General features: G+C 34.0%; 1 pseudogene across 1 annotated transcript in view; it reads left to right on the forward strand.

Annotated features, from left to right (window-relative positions):
• LOC149533974 (MADS-box transcription factor 23-like) overlaps nucleotides 1-15,541 on the forward strand; it is a 166,445-nt pseudogene extending 150,904 nt beyond the window's left edge. Inside the window, exons 6-7 of the transcript XR_016356909.1 lie at nucleotides 15,108-15,152; nucleotides 15,237-15,541. The product of XR_016356909.1 is annotated as an MADS-box transcription factor 23-like (transcript). The remainder of the gene's footprint in view (nucleotides 1-15,107; nucleotides 15,153-15,236) is intronic.
• Nucleotides 15,542-16,067: the final 526 nt, after the last annotated feature.

Below are 16,067 nucleotides of genomic sequence, written 5' to 3' on the forward strand. Positions count from 1 at the left end.
AACAGTTTGAAGGTACTTGAAGCTAAAGATCAATATGTATAGAAAGGAGGTGGCAAAGTTAAACAAGAAAAAATTTCTTGAGTAGAAATTTTTGATGAAGTTGCATCTAGGAGGACTTGGAGATTATGCATCAGAAACTATCACCACTAAATATGTTGTATTATTTGGAGGCCCAATCGCTGAACAACTAAAATAAAAGAAAGAGAATAATCAAAAAATGTTGGAGATTGCATCTACCCTAAGCTATTTAGAGTGTGAAGATATAAAAACATGTACTACTTCTAAAGGAATGTGGGATAACCTATAGAAGATCTATGGAGGAGAAAAGAATGTGCTAAGAGCAAAAGCAAAAAGTCTACGAGGAAAATTTGATAAAATGAAAATGTAAGAAGGTGAGACTACAGTTCATTATTGTGCAAGAATCAAAGATGATGTAAATGAAATCAAAGGAGCAAATGGAATTATTGAATATGAGACTGTGATCGAAAGTTTTTAAAAAACCCTACTACCTATCTGTGATATTGGAGTCTCTATTATACAAGAATTGAGGTGTACTCCTGGTTGTGATCTAACCATTAAAGGACTGGTTGGTATACTCACTACTTTTGATCTTTCAAATTTTGATAATTTCAAATATGAGAATATTCATTATACTTTCAAAGTTAAGCTAAGATTGAAAAAACCTAAAGGAAATAGAAAGGTCAAGCATGTTCCTAGTGGAAATGAAATAGGTGACAAAGATTTAGAAGAACTGGAACCACTATTGCCTAGGAGATTTCACAGAGACAAATAAAAATGCAAAGGTAAGTTACCCATCATATGTTTTAATTGTAATGAATTTGGCAACAAAGGCTATAAAGATAAGGGAAAGAAAGCTTGTTACATTGTTTAAGAGGAATCTAATGATGAATTAGATTATATTATGATGATGAAGTTGTGTATGTTTCTATGAAAGATGATTCAAATGAAAATGAGGCAACTACATTAGTATCTTATGTGACCAAAGGTGAAAGAGGGATCATTGACATTGGATGTTCTCATCACATGACTAGTGAAAAAATTAAGTTCATTACCCTTGAGCAATACAATGGAAATAGTGTTAGATTTGGTAATGATCCACCTTGTCCAGTGAAAGATAAAGGATCAATAAGATTGACAAACAAGATCATGTGTGGCAATGCTTACTATATAGAAGGACTTAACTTTAATATGTTGAGTGTGTCACTATTGAATAGTTTAGGATATAAAGTTAAATTTGAACACAAGAAAGTGAAGAACTATGATGTTGATGGAGAACTCATTAGAATTGGAGATCAGACAAGAGGTAGTTTTTTTTATCTTGGCATGAATCAAGCTACTTGTCTTGTTGCACAATTTGATTATGTGTGGGTATTGCACAAAAGATTATGTCATGTAAATTTTGATAACTTGTTTAGTAGAAATAAGATGAAAAGAGCTAGAGGTTTACCAAAACTGAAGAAACTTGATAATGTGATTTACAAACAATGTCAATTAGGCAAGATAACAAAGTCTAGTTTTAAGAGTAAGACTCATAGTTCAAAATAAAATTTCAAATCAGTTCATATTGATCTGTGTGGACCAATTAATGTGAAAAGCTACAGAGGTGATAGGTATTTTATTCTATTTGTTGATGATTACTCAAGAATGTTGACAGTTATATTTTTGAGAGAAAAATATGATGCTTTTCAAAATTTGAAGTGTTATTTAGAAAAAGTTGAAAAGGAAACTAGTACAAGCTTGAAATGTCTAAGATCTGACAGAGGTGGAGAGTTTACATTAAATGAATTCAATAACTTCTGCAATGATGAAAGAATCAAAAGAAAAACTTCTACACCTAGGACCCCTCGACAAAATTGGATAGCTGAAAGGAGAAACAAATTTCTGATGAATTGTGCCAGAGCATTGATGATGAAGAAGAATGTTTCTTTAAAATACTAGAGAGAAGCTGTCAGTATAGCTATATATACCTTGAACTGAGCATAAGTGAAGAAAGGTACAAATTTCACACCTTGTGAATTATGGTATGAATACTCACACAATGTGAAATATTTTAAGGTATTTGGAAGCAAGAGTTACACTCTTAAGGACAACATAAATAGTAAACTTGATGCAAAAAATGAAGAAGGTATATTCCTAGGTTATTTCATAAGAAGTAGAGCTTATAAGTGTTTAAATATTAACTCTAATAAAGTTGTAGATAATGCAACTGTAGAATTTGATGGAGATACAAAAATAAATGAAGATGAAGAAAAGAAGGAACCTAAGAATTACAAAACCTTTATGTACTACTATGAAGGAATGTCGGCTAAAGAAAATGATATTGTAGCTACTAATCAACAAGAATCAATGAATGTTGAGTCATATACAATGGATGTCAACTTGAATTCAAGAGTTGAGTTACAATCAAAAGTTGAGGTGCATTCTGATGCCGAGATCAATTTACAAGAAAGGAATATCAATTTGTTGATGTTATGGTCAAATAATTTGTTAGTTAATGACTCAACACTTAATAAATTGATTGATTACATTACTAAAAATCTTTACAATTGCTATCGAGCTTCACATTTAGATATAAGAGTCTTTCAAGCTTCACATGGTCTATGGAGCTCTTAGTGCAAGCCATGTAGGAAGTACTATTAACTAAGCTCTATAGTGCTAACTAATCTTATCAGTATCTACCAAGCTAGTAGTGTTAATGAAGTAGAATGAAGGAAATGTTGACTAAGTTGTAGTCTCAACCGAGCCCTTCAGTGTCTACTGAGTTTTTTTGTATTTATCGAGTCACACAATGCTAACCAAATTCATGCTACTCCAGAGTGATCAATGTGTACCATGCATCAGTATCAACCAAATGCCAAATCTTGCTAGGTTGACAATGTTTCCGAGTGTTAGAATATCACCCAAGTGGTCTTCAAAAGCTGAGTTACAACAGTAAGCTGACTTAGTGAAGATTATTTGAATTTGGTGTTGTAGCCGACTTCAAAAGGTAATTAATTAGATTTGTATATATATAACACATCTTATCATATCCAAGCATGAGTGAGTAATAAGTAAGAAGCAAAATGAATGTGAATTAGAAGACAAAGGATACAAGTAGTATAAGGGAAAGCAAAATCTCATCTATCATAGCAAAGTGATTAGTTTTCATCAAAGGAATATCATATAACAAATCAAGTTGCAAATTAGAGATCAACTACTTGTTCATCCTAATGAGTGCATTAGTAGAATCCTCTAACAAGGTGGACTTAACAATCTTATGCTAAATCTCCTAATAGAGTGCATATGTCATTGTATTTTATAAATCATTTCACAAGGTAGACCTAATAGTCATTACTGCTCCTAACAGGGTAGATCACCAAAAGTGATCATTGTAGCCTTAACAGGCCAACTTTATATTGCTGTCATAAAGCTTTTCGATATCATCCCTACCATAGTTTTTCTTTCTATTTGGAAGGTTTCCAGGTTACCAAATATTGTGTCAAGTGTTATGAATGTTTTATTGCTTGTAGTATTTCATGCATGCAATTAGATCAAAATAAATTATGAAGGATTAATTAGTGAATAGATGTTAAAGTTTTATTGGTTCCTAATTCACCCCCCCTCCCCTCTCAGTTACCTAGGCCCACATAAATTTCCAATACTTGGTATAAGAGCTTTTGGCTCTCACATCAAAAGTTTAGTAGCTTGAGAAAAGATCAGAGGCAATGGAAGTGTATAGACTAGAGAAAACTATTGAGAATGAAAAGTTGGAATTGTGATTGGCCATGGAACAATTCAAGAAAATGAAGGAGTAGCTCTCTCAATCCTTGAAAAGAAGAAAAGACCTAGCACAATAGATGAATGAAAATTTCTATATTGAAGAAAGAATTAAAGACATTTGTCAAGATAGGAGTTTAGTTGAAGCTAATGCAACAACCAGAGATCTACTTGAAAATAATCTTACTTTTAATGAAGAACATAGAAAACTAAAAAGAGAACAAGAAATTCATTTAGTTAGAATGTGTGAAGAAATCAAACAAAAGGACCAAGAAAATGAAGAGAAAATATTGCCAACTTAAAAGGTAGAAGAAAAGGACAATGGAATTCATCACTTGTCTCTTCAACAAGGAGATTTGATCAATCAAATCAATTATGCAAATCAAGAGCTTATCAACTTGAGGATAGAGAATGAAGGATTTAAGAAGGATCCCAACATAGAAAAGAAAAAAAATGAGAGGACAATTAAATCTCAATAAAGCATGAATCAATTGGAGAAGCAAACTCAATTTAGACACAAAGGTAAAGAAGGTTTAGGCTATAAAGATGAAGGTGAATCATCTCAACAAGGAGCTAAAAAGAACAAATGACCTACTCATAATCATTGTGGAACGATAGGGCATACATCAGACAAGTGGTTGAGCAATGGGAAATAAAAATTCAGTAAAAAATGTTAAAGTTGTAGCAGGCCAGGACATAGAGCAAGTGAATGCATAGAGAAACCTAAGTTTGAAGGAAAGTGTTTCAATTGCAACAAACAAGGGCACAAATCTTTAGAATGCAAGACTAAGAAATGGAATCTAGTAGAACATATTGTGAAAGCTATATTTGGTTAGGATTATAACACATGGTGTAGATGTCTCTATTATGGTGAGTATGGGCGCACTGGACCAAATTGCATAAGAACTCGCATGAGGAAGAGAGACCCTAAAATGTGATGTTATTTATGTTCAGAACTTGGACTTCTAGCTGGAAACTATATGAACTGAGGTAATGTTGAAGATTAGAAGAAAGAAAATGCTGACAAAATCAAAAGTCAAATGAGGCAGCAATGCATAAAGAAATCTCTAGAGAATACAAATCAAAGTATTGAAAATGTTGACACCAAAGTCAATGAGCTAGGTAACTCAACCATTTCAAACTAGCTAACCATGGAGATCAGTAGAACTATGATTCAAAGGATGCATCTCATATCAGTTCCATCCAACAAGCAAGAAAATCCAAATTAGTATTTCATATACACTAGGATTGCCGAGTTAGATAATATTTGAAGTAATGTATCAAGACCTTATAGAGCAAGGTTGGGTTGCTAGATCTAACTGAGCTTGGATACAAATGGCGAGTTCAAACATTTAATTGAGTTTTGATAGTGCATATCGTGTTGATGAACTTGATTGAGCATCTTATGACTGCCAAGCTCAATATGTTGCCACCCAGCTATCTATCATACGATGCATTAATGGCGAATTGAAGAAAAATTTTGGTTAAAAGATGAAACCAAAAGGTTTATTCTTCACCACACATTTCAAAGAAAATAGAGTAGAGAATTTGTAAGCCCCCGAGAAATTTAGAGTGATTTTGGTGTGAAGTTTTTGATGGTTTTATCAATCATTCACTGAGCGTAATGACATCTTCATCTAGAAGCAATGTCAAAAAGGTTTCAAGATATTGATCAAAGGTGTTGAACCAAGAACCACAGTGTTGAAACTATGTCCAGCGATTGTGGAGGAAATTGATCCATCAGAGCTCATTCGCAAATACCTCCCAAGGTACTTTTAATTCATGACATTAGGTCATTCTACCATTGTTTAATTTTAGAATTGGGTACTTTTGAGATAAATCAAGAATATGAGGGGATATGTGTGGATGGAAGTATGAAACCTGAGCATAAGCATTTGGAGACAAAGGGATTAACTCACATTTTACATATGCCGAGGGGTTTCCAAATCAAATAAATCATATTTATCATGAGTTTTGTCCACAATATGAGATTTTGGCTTGACCAACCTATTTAGATAACAATGAAAATGATTCATAGGGTTACTAGGGGTTCGAAGCTCAGCAAAGCAAAAACAACAAAAACCCTAGGTCAAGCTAAACTAGTAAAAAAGACTCTTTTCGAATGGGATGGAAGAGGTGTGAATTTGAATGGAGCCACAAATATGGAGATCAAGTTTGGGATACATGTAATTATACATAAAATCTATAGTTCGAGAAAATTGAACAATGTTACTTGTGAAGCTGTTGACCTAGCATTCAAGGTGGTCAAAAATAGGCTATCATTTGACCTTGCCAAGTTATAGCATAATCAACTAAGAAAAAATATGGAGAGCATCTAGACATCAAATACAAATCCTTGTAAGTTTGGATCACTCTTAACCTATCTATGTTTTTTATGTTTAGAAGTTTTTCCTTTTGAAAGGCACTGTGGCATGGAAGAAGGATATACCTATTGTATATGATATAAATAACTATATAACTTAAATGGCCAACAATTTTGAGGGCATCATGGCTACATACTTTGAGACATTTAAGGAGAGAATCTAGAGCAGATTTAGAATTCCCAAACAACTAGTTGATGACTATGAGCAAGATATATCTTTCCTTGTGGACTGTGACAAGGTGCATATACAAGCAGTGACGCTAAGGGTGGCATTGGTGAAACCTCTTGGATATGAGGTGAATATTGATGATACAAGAGACATAATTGAGGTTCTTGTAAATGAGCTAGTGGACCCTAAAGCACCATACTTTGGTACCTATGAAGAAGCTAAGGCCAAGATTTCTTTGGAAATCAAGCTTCCTCAAGCCCTAAAGAGAGGAAGAAAGAAGGTGGAGAATATTTTGAAGGAGAGAAAGAAATCTAGTTTCCCTCTTCTATTGTCAAAAGGCAAGGGAAATGACTTAGAAGAAGAAGGAGAAGAACATGAAGAAGAAGAAGAACTAGAAGAAGAAGAACCTCCTAAGAAAATGGGAAGGTTACAATCTTAAGGGCTACAAGGTCCTCTCCAACAGTATTCACAAGAAGACTTGCAAAATTTAGAAAGAAACTAAAATTGTAGGATGGTGAAGAAGAAGATGAAGAGTAGAAAGCTACATTCAAAAGGTCTGCCCCCACCTTTGAACAAATACTGAAAAGACTACAAGATGGTGGAGGTCTGTTTGATTTCAAGTTTTTAAAGTATGAATCAAGAACTAAGGAAGCAAAAAAGAAAATTGAAGAAGCTTTAGTGGCTAAAATGGCTAAGTGGAAGTACTCACCAGAGGAACTAAAAAATTAAGTTTCTAATATCTTGCTAAAGGTTGTTACACATCAATAGGAAAATTCTCTAAATATTGCCAGGGATATCAGAAAAGAGACCTTAAGAAAGACAATGCCAAATCTTTCTAACAAGGAAGTGAAGGAGGCATTGAAAAAGAATGAACAAAAACTAATTCCTAGGTTCAATGCATTCTTGATTTTGTCAAATGATATTGAATTAGTTGTCAAATCAAATACAATTACATGGAATATATATATATGGATTGCATAAGCCTATTGAGGAGGTTATATGAATTGACGATGAAAAGGATGATGAGAAAGACGATGTGGAGAAAGATGATGAGAAAATAGATAATGTAGAAGGAAATGACGAAGAAGATGAGGAGGATCAACAAGCAAGTGTAGATTTTCCTGAAATATAGAGCATTCAAGACTTAGATCCTGAGAAGATAGTAGTTGAGGTAATGGCGTCCCTCCCTCTCTCTCCGAGAAAAGCCTTACTACCATCTAGCCCAAAGATGATTGCTACCAATTTGATTGAGGTAAACATTATTCCAACAAGCACCCAATTGATTGTTGGAGACATTCTACCAAGTACAATGATGGGTACAGATTCCAGCAGTCCATCAACTGAACAACAGGCTCCACTCATCTCAGTAATAGGCTAGACTGAGTCTCAGCAAGGAATAGTAAGTTCTCCTACTAATACTACTATTTATCCATTGAGCAATGTTGTTTCTACTGCTATTAGTTCAACTATTGCAAGTGCAATGACAATTGATGTTAAGCCTCAACTGAGCATTGAAGATTTGAGCAAAGAAAAGGAGAGTATTCCTTCTACTACTCAAAAAGAAAATGGTAAAGAGGTAGAAGCCTCTAATAAAGAATTTGATCTAGAGGAAGACATTGTTATACTAGATTGGGGTCTCTCTAATCTAACTCTGGATCAAATGGATACCCTTGGTGAGCTATAGAAGAAAAGAGTTAGACAATAGAAGCTTAGAGAAGAAAGGAAGAATAAAAATCAAGTGCTTGAAGACATTAAAAGCATATTTGTTGATGCACTTAGTATAGAGGTTGATGAGAATCAACCTATTTTGGACCAACTTGTTAATATTGTTCATGAGTTTAATGAAGAATTGAGTGGACTGGACAAAATTTTGCAGAGGGTAGAGAGGAAATTTGAAAACAAAGTTTTGAAGAAAGTGGGCCACAAAAGATTGCCATTGATTAAGTGAAATTATCCACTATTCTTGTAAATTTTGAAAATTGTGTTAATAATGTTGTTTCTTTATTTTTTAAGTTGAGTGATATATCAAATTTCACCAAGGAAATAAAGGATAAGTTGTCACAGATAGACATTGATTCGAAGGCAAGTGCACAACAATTGTCACTTGATCCTAGCACTAGTTCTGCAGATTTTGTGAAAACTAGGTATCTGATAGACTTACATGTAGAATTATTAAGGGAAGGAGCCAAAATAATGGTTACACTAGCAATATTTAGAGTTTGATAATTCCCTACATGGATGTAATACAAAAAAACATATTGTGCATGCAAAAACATTAATCCATGAAATCAATTTTTCAATTGCTGATCACATGATGGAAGTATCAGTTGAAGTATAGATAACATTGCAAACTTCAAAAGTTTTGCAAGAGAATTGGGACAAAACTATGTCCATGATTTTGAAGGTAAATAGTGTTTTCCTTTCACATTTTAGTATAACCTCATAAATATGCATTCTTATTTTTTGGCATTTGTGTCAAAACCAAGAGGAAAATAGTTATTATCATACTATATAGTGCATATGTATATATGGAAGGGAATCCAAAGGGAAATATAGAAAAGGGTAATGCAATTATATATGGATATATATACATATCTATAAGAAATTGTCAAAATTGATATGCAGATCATAGCATATTGATAGGGGGAGTTTTAACTAATATTTTGAGTATTCAAAATTTTGGTATGATAAGTGTTTTTGTCACTAATGTCAAAGGGAGAGATTGTTGACCTTATGGTCAAATCATTTGTCAGTTAGTGACTAAGCACTTAATCAGGTCGATTAATTGCATTGCTATCGAGTTTTATAGTTGTTATCAAGTGTCACATTCATATAGAAGATTTTGTCGAGCTTTAGATAGTCTATCAAGCTTCACTGAGTCTACTTAGCTCATTAGTGCAAACCATGCAAGAAGTAGTGTTGACCAATCTTATTAGTGTCTATCGAACTGACAGTGTTAATGAAGAAGAATAAAGGTAGTGTTGACCAAGTTGCAGTGTCATTCGAGCCCTTTAGTGTTTGAGTTCTTCAGTATTCACCGAGTCATCCAATGCTAATCGAGTTCATGCTACTCTCGAGTCATCAATGTGGACCGTGCACTAGTGTCAACTAAATGGTAGAGCTTTTTGAGTTGACAATGTTACTAAGTTTCATAATATCACTTGAGTGGTCTTTAGAAACTGAGTGAATACTTTATTGCATTGTATAAATCATTTCACAAGGTGGACCTAACAACCCATATTGATCCTAATAGGGCAAATCACTAGAAGTGATCATTATAAGCCTTAATAGGACAACTTTATACTACACTCATAAAGCATGCGGGTATCATCCCCACCTTTGTTTTACATTCTATTTGGAAAGTTTTTGGGTTACCAAATATTGTGTCGAGTGTTATGAATTTTTTATTGCTTTTAGTCTTTCATACAAGCAATTAGATTGGAATAGCTTATGAAGGATTAAATGTTGAATAGAAGTTAAAGTTTTATTGGTTCTTGATTCACACCCCCCCCCCGGTCACCTAGGCCCACATACATTTCCAACATTAGTTACCTGATAGAGAAGTACACAGTGAACCTAAGATTGAACTTCATGAATGACCTATTGTTGAAGAAAGAACACAACCAAGATTATCAAAATATGTTAAAAGATATCATTCTGCTGAACAAATCATTGGAGAGAAAGAGATTCGACCAATGAAAAGGAATAGATTAAGGAATGAGACATGTTTTTTAAGCATACATAAAACTAAATCAGTGAAGGATGCATTAGAGAATGAAGTTTGGAGTGAAGCCATGAAAGAAGAAATTGATTTGATTGAGAAGAATAAAACATGGACACTAAAACCAAGACTAGAGGACAAGAATTGTATTGGAACCAAGTGGTTGTACAGAAGAAAATTGTATAAAAATGGTGAAGTAACAATGAATAAGGAAAGGTTAGTCTGCAAAGGTTATGCACAAGAAGAGGGAATTGACTATGGAGAGGCATTTTCCCTAGTTGCAAAATTGGAAAGAGTAAGAACTTTGCTTTCTTATTCTGCCTATAATAGATTAAAAATTTATCAAATGGATGTTAAGTCAGCATTTTTGAATGGTCTATTGGAAGAGGAGATTTACATTGAACAACTTGAAGGATTTGTTGATCCAAACAATAAGAACCTAGTGTGTAGACTACACAAAGCTTTATGTCATTTAAAATAAGCTCCTAGAGTATGGTATGAAAGATTGCACAACTATCTTGTGAAGATTAGTTTTGATAAGACTAATGACAACAAAAATCTTTACTAGAAGACAAAAGGAGGTAAACTAATTTCACTAGTTGAAATATTCATTGATGATATCATATTTGGAGGACAAAATGCATTGTGTAAGACATTTGCAAATGATATGATGAAAGAATTTGAGATGTCTATGTTTGGAGAAATAAAGTTCTTTGTTGGATTACAAGTTTATCAAATGAAATATGGTATTTACATTAAATAGTCCAAGTATCTAAAGGACATCTTGAAAACTTTTGGTATGGAGGATTCAAGACCAGTTAGTACTCCCATGGTGACAGGACATAAACTATCCAAAACTGATAATTTTACTGAAGTAAATCAAACATTGTACAGGTCTATGATTGGAAAATTACAATATGTAGTTCATGTTCCTATTCAAAAGATGAAAAAGTCAGATGCAAAATTCTAACTTTGTATCTTTGTGGGATATTTAGATTCCACCAAAGGATATAAATTTTATGAACTTGACACAGAGCAATGGATTATTAGTCGAGATGTGGTGTTTGATGAATGGGGAGTATGGAAATAGAAGAAAGAAGTTCAACAATCTACACCATTCATCATGGGTAATGAAGATGTTCAAGTCCCTCCTCTCCCCACAAGCTCAAGTGGAAGCTCAAGTCCAAGTCTACCAAGCTCAACAAGTTCCTCTGCAGGTAAAAGTTCAAACTCAAAATCTAGTCCAAGTTCCTCACAAAAGGTATAAAGTTTAAATGAAATATATCAGAGGAGTTCTACTATGGCTTTATTTGCTAACTTTGCATTGTTAAGTTCCATTAAAGTTGAACCTTTTGTGTATGAAGAAGTTGTGATGGAACCAATGCAGATTGATGCTATGAATGAAGAGATGCATGCTATTGAGAAAAATGATACATGGGAATTAGTTCCACTTCCAAAAGACAAACAGGTGATTGGTGTCAAATGGATTTACAAGGTGAAATATCATGCTGATGGTTCTGTGGAAAGACACAAAGCTAGACTAGTTGCTAAAGGAATCGCACAAACACCTGGAGTAAATTTTTTAGAGACTTTTTCTTTAGTTGCTAGGTTTGATACAGTTAAAATTATATTGTCTATTGCTACTCAAAACAAGTGGCCAATCTATTAGATGGATGTAAAATCAACTTTCCTAAATGGTTATATTGATGAATAGATTTATGTGCATCAGCCTATTGGCTATAAAATTTTAGGAAAAAAGCAATTGGTTACAAGTTGAGAAAATAACTCTATGAGTTGAAGTAAGCACCACATGCTTGGAATGCACAAATTGATAGTTATTTCTTGAAGAAAGGATTCATTTGAAGTCCTTTACAGCCAACCCTTTATATCCAACATGTTGGTAATGACATTTTAATTATTTTTCTTTATGTTTTAGATCTCATTTTTACATGTAATAGCCCATGAGCCTCATCTCTCAGTTTATGCAAGATCCACGAGTCTCATTAGTGAGCTGCCAAAAGAATCTTAAGGTGTGTGAGTGGTACACACAATTTTGATATTCTTTGTTCTCCCAATGATATGTTTGAGTTGGTTGGTTACATGAATTCTAATTGAGTTGGTTCAATGGATGATCAAAAATCAACCCCCGGTTATGTTTTCTTGCTTGGTTCTAGATTTGTTTCATGGAGTAGTAAGAAGCAGGCAACCATGGCTCTCTCTTCAATAGAAGTAGAATATATTGTAGCAGCAACAACCAGTTGTCAAGCAATTTGGATTTGAAGGATTCTAGAAGATTTGTATTTGGTTCAAGAACATCCTACAACTATTTTTTGTGATAATAGTATTGCCATTGCAACAACAAAGAATCAAGTGTTTCATGCTAGATCGAAGCCCATTGAAATCTACCATCACTTCATTCAAGATTTGGTTCAGAATGGTACCATGGAGTTAAATTTTTGTCCAACTTCTGAGCAAGTTGCTAATATCTTCACCAAAGCGTTCACTACATCCAATTTTACTACCTTGAGAACTCAACTCAGTCTCATTCCCATTGTTCATGCAGGAGAAGATTGAAGACATGCACTTACACTGCTTGCATGCAGCACTCTATTGCATGTGCATGTAGTGGTGATGCATTTCAATGCATTCAAAATGTATTAATTGAGATTAATTAATTTAATTTTATGTTTAATAAAACTGAATGTTGCAGATAGCTTCATAAGGATCATTTATTATTATTTTTAATTATTTGTTAATTAGTTTGCATATAATGCAAAATTCTGATTTTCATGCAATCTCTTTACATGCTATTGTTTAGGAATTTTTATTATCTTCATTGATCAACAATCAAGGTTAAGTGCTTTAGTTGAATTCTTTATAATGTATTCTGTATTTTCAGAATTGTAACACGGTTTTTATTATAATTTCTGTTGTTGTTTACGCTTTGTTTATTATTTCTTTGAGCATCAGTATATCATAAGAACTTTTATTTTTAGATCTTCAACCTCTTAAGGGTGCACCTTATTTTTTATTTCTCCTCTCTTTCAATATAATCCACCTCCCTTTTGTGCCTGTAGACCCTCTTCGACCTGACTGGAGACTTCTCTTTGTATGTAGGAATAGTAACCTTAGTCCTCGTTCCTTTCTTCAGCTTGGAAGGTTCTTGCAGTGTAGTGATATGAGGTAGAGACTCCATATAGAAATGCTTGCGAACCTATTCTTTAGTTAGGTCAATCACATGCCGAGCCCTATGCAAGATGTCATTCTCTTCCCTATTTACCTCAGCAAGAGGTTGGATGATGTTATTCCAAGATGAGATGAAGAAATTCATCGAGAATAGCGACGAGAAAATCCATATGTTCGTGGAGAAGTTAATAACTGATAAAAGCAAGATTCTATATCATTATCTATTATCTATTATTAGGGAAAGTTTTTCCCACAATTCTTCTGAAATCTTCTCTGCTGAAAGAGTGAATAGTATACTTGTGGACAAGGAGAGGAAAATCATCTCGCTTGCCTTTTGATTGAGTTTCTTCCAATGTAGTTGGCTTCTTCACTTTCCCTTCAAGCGCGAATGATAGATCCTACTCTTATCAGTAGTGAATACATTTCCACCTTACACGAAACTCTGACCTGTGAATTTCTCTAAAGTGACACCAATTTTCCAACTAGCAAAACCACCTATGAGCTATTATACCAATTGCAAATTATAGTAGAGCAAATGAAATGAAGAAAATAGAATAAAGAAAAGAAGACAAAGAAGACAAAATGCGCATTAAATTTACAGTGTTCTACCAATTAACTACATCCACTTTGAAACATGAAATGTGTGAAATATTAAAAATTTCTCACAAAAACAACCTAACCCTAAAACTTGCTCGGGAACAACTATTACCGAGTGATAAATTTTGCTCGGTAACCAAAGAGAATAAGCAGCAGGAGAGTTTACCGAGTTAGCTCGGTAAATGAAGGACACACAATTCGGTAACCAAAGGATACCGAGTGAGCTCGGTAGACAAAGAGATTACGGAGTGAGCTCGGTAGACAATGTGATTACCGAGCGAACTCGGTAGACAAAGAAATTACCGAGTGAACTCGGTAGACAATGTGATTGCCGAGTGAACTCGGTAGCCACTGGAGAGAGGAACCCAGTAGAAGAAGGCACCGAGTGTACTCGGTAGCCACTGCAGAGAATGACTTCTACCAAAGACAATACCGAGTGGAAACTTATAAAATGAATATTTCCACCATTAAAACCTGATATCCAAAGCTTCAAACTTTCAAATAAACTTTCCAAAATGCAATGAATAGAAGGACAATAATGGATTCAAGTATGCCTGCTAGCTTTCTATTCAACTTGAATTCAAACTATTACAAAACTGGGAGCATTCGGGTTCAACCAGAAAACCCTAATATAACCCTAAAATTTTAAACTGATAAAACTTCAAACTTGCATCTCTAATGGCTGCATACAATAACGCCTCGAGCAATCACTATTTCAACAAGACAAATGAAAACAATAAACTATGAACTATGAACTTACAGAATGACAGGTAGAACCATGTGCAACTGCAGGCACGACAATGATTCTTTCTGTCTCTGCAATGAATGATCTACTAATCACTTTTCTCTCTGCCTTCTCTGCTCTGCAACTTCTGAGCTCTTCAACTTCTCCTACTGACTGATCGAATGAATGATAAAACATTCCTTTTGTTGTCAGCAAAATTATTTTCCCTCTTATTTTCGATTTCAAAATCTCACCTGCCTTTGGCTCCAAGGGCAAACAACAACCGTATTAAATATTCCAACATGAAAAATCTTATTATTCATCTGAGATTTGCAAAACCCATTTGTAACAGAAAATGCATTGATCTGAATAGATATCAGCCTTAGCAGTATGTGAACAGATTAGAGACTTGACCATTGGGCATCGTCTCTCAGCAATATCAGCTGTTGAAGCTTGACGATGGACTTGAAGAGAAGCTTTCTTTTAGCGCAAATTATTTCTGTATTAGAAGATACATTGATTTTTTTGGTTGGCTCAATTGTATTGTAAGCAGCGAAGCCGAATTGAGGAGGAGAATGCTAGACTTCACTTGAAGGTATCAATGTTTTCTCGTCTTTGGCATTTGTATTTCTTCGTCCTGTATTCTTCTGATTTATTAAAACAAAAGGTTAGTCTGCAGGTTGAACAGTTGAAACTGCGCTCCAATTCGGAGAACAATACTGCAGCGGAATTCTTGTTGATTGAGCCTTCGGAGGCTCATGATCATCCTCAGTCATCTGGTAGTATACATAATTCTTGCACTTCAATGAGCCGACACAAAACAAGCACTATTCAGCACAATGAAGTTTCAGACACTTCCTTGCAATTGGGGTTGGTTAATTCGGCGTTTTATATTCTGTTTGATTGGAATTATTGGTTATTTTTCACTGTTGATAAGATAATTACGAAAAAAATTGTTTTCTGTTTCAGTTTGTCTATCTGAAACCTGGTTTAATATTCGTCATCAGTTCTTCTGATTATGGAGCTTATGACCTGAATTACGATGATAATCGTTCTCTATACTTGTTTTCGAGATGAAAGATACACATTATGTCAAGAACATTAGAATTAGAAAATTATTTGCCGCAGATACTAAAATTAAAATATAGTCAGGGATTACAGATTTGAAGTTGACTTTGAACTGTAATTTAATTCTGATTTTATTGTGTGATAGAACTTGGATAACTATTCGTTGGCAAGGATTCTCATATTTTTCTGATATTTCATATGCTTTATCCGCAGAGTGAAATTATTATATATATGTGATGTCATAATAAATGCGACTGTTGTCTGCAACAAATGGCAGATGGCTGGCCTCTATCTTTCAGAATCAGCTATGCTTTAAAAGCTGTTCTATTTTTTTGTGCTTTCTCTGTACTCATTCCTGGACAATTGTATTTACTGAGTTTAAAAGAAAAAAAATTGATGCCGTGATGGTGTTCCTTGAATTTTAAGGTATACTTAAGGATGA

The sequence above is a fragment of the Cupressus sempervirens genome, chromosome 10 (genome assembly GCF_028749045.1).
Source record: "Cupressus sempervirens isolate cs-2001-9-10 chromosome 10, ASM2874904v1, whole genome shotgun sequence".
Classification (NCBI taxonomy): domain Eukaryota; kingdom Viridiplantae; phylum Streptophyta; class Pinopsida; order Cupressales; family Cupressaceae; genus Cupressus; species Cupressus sempervirens.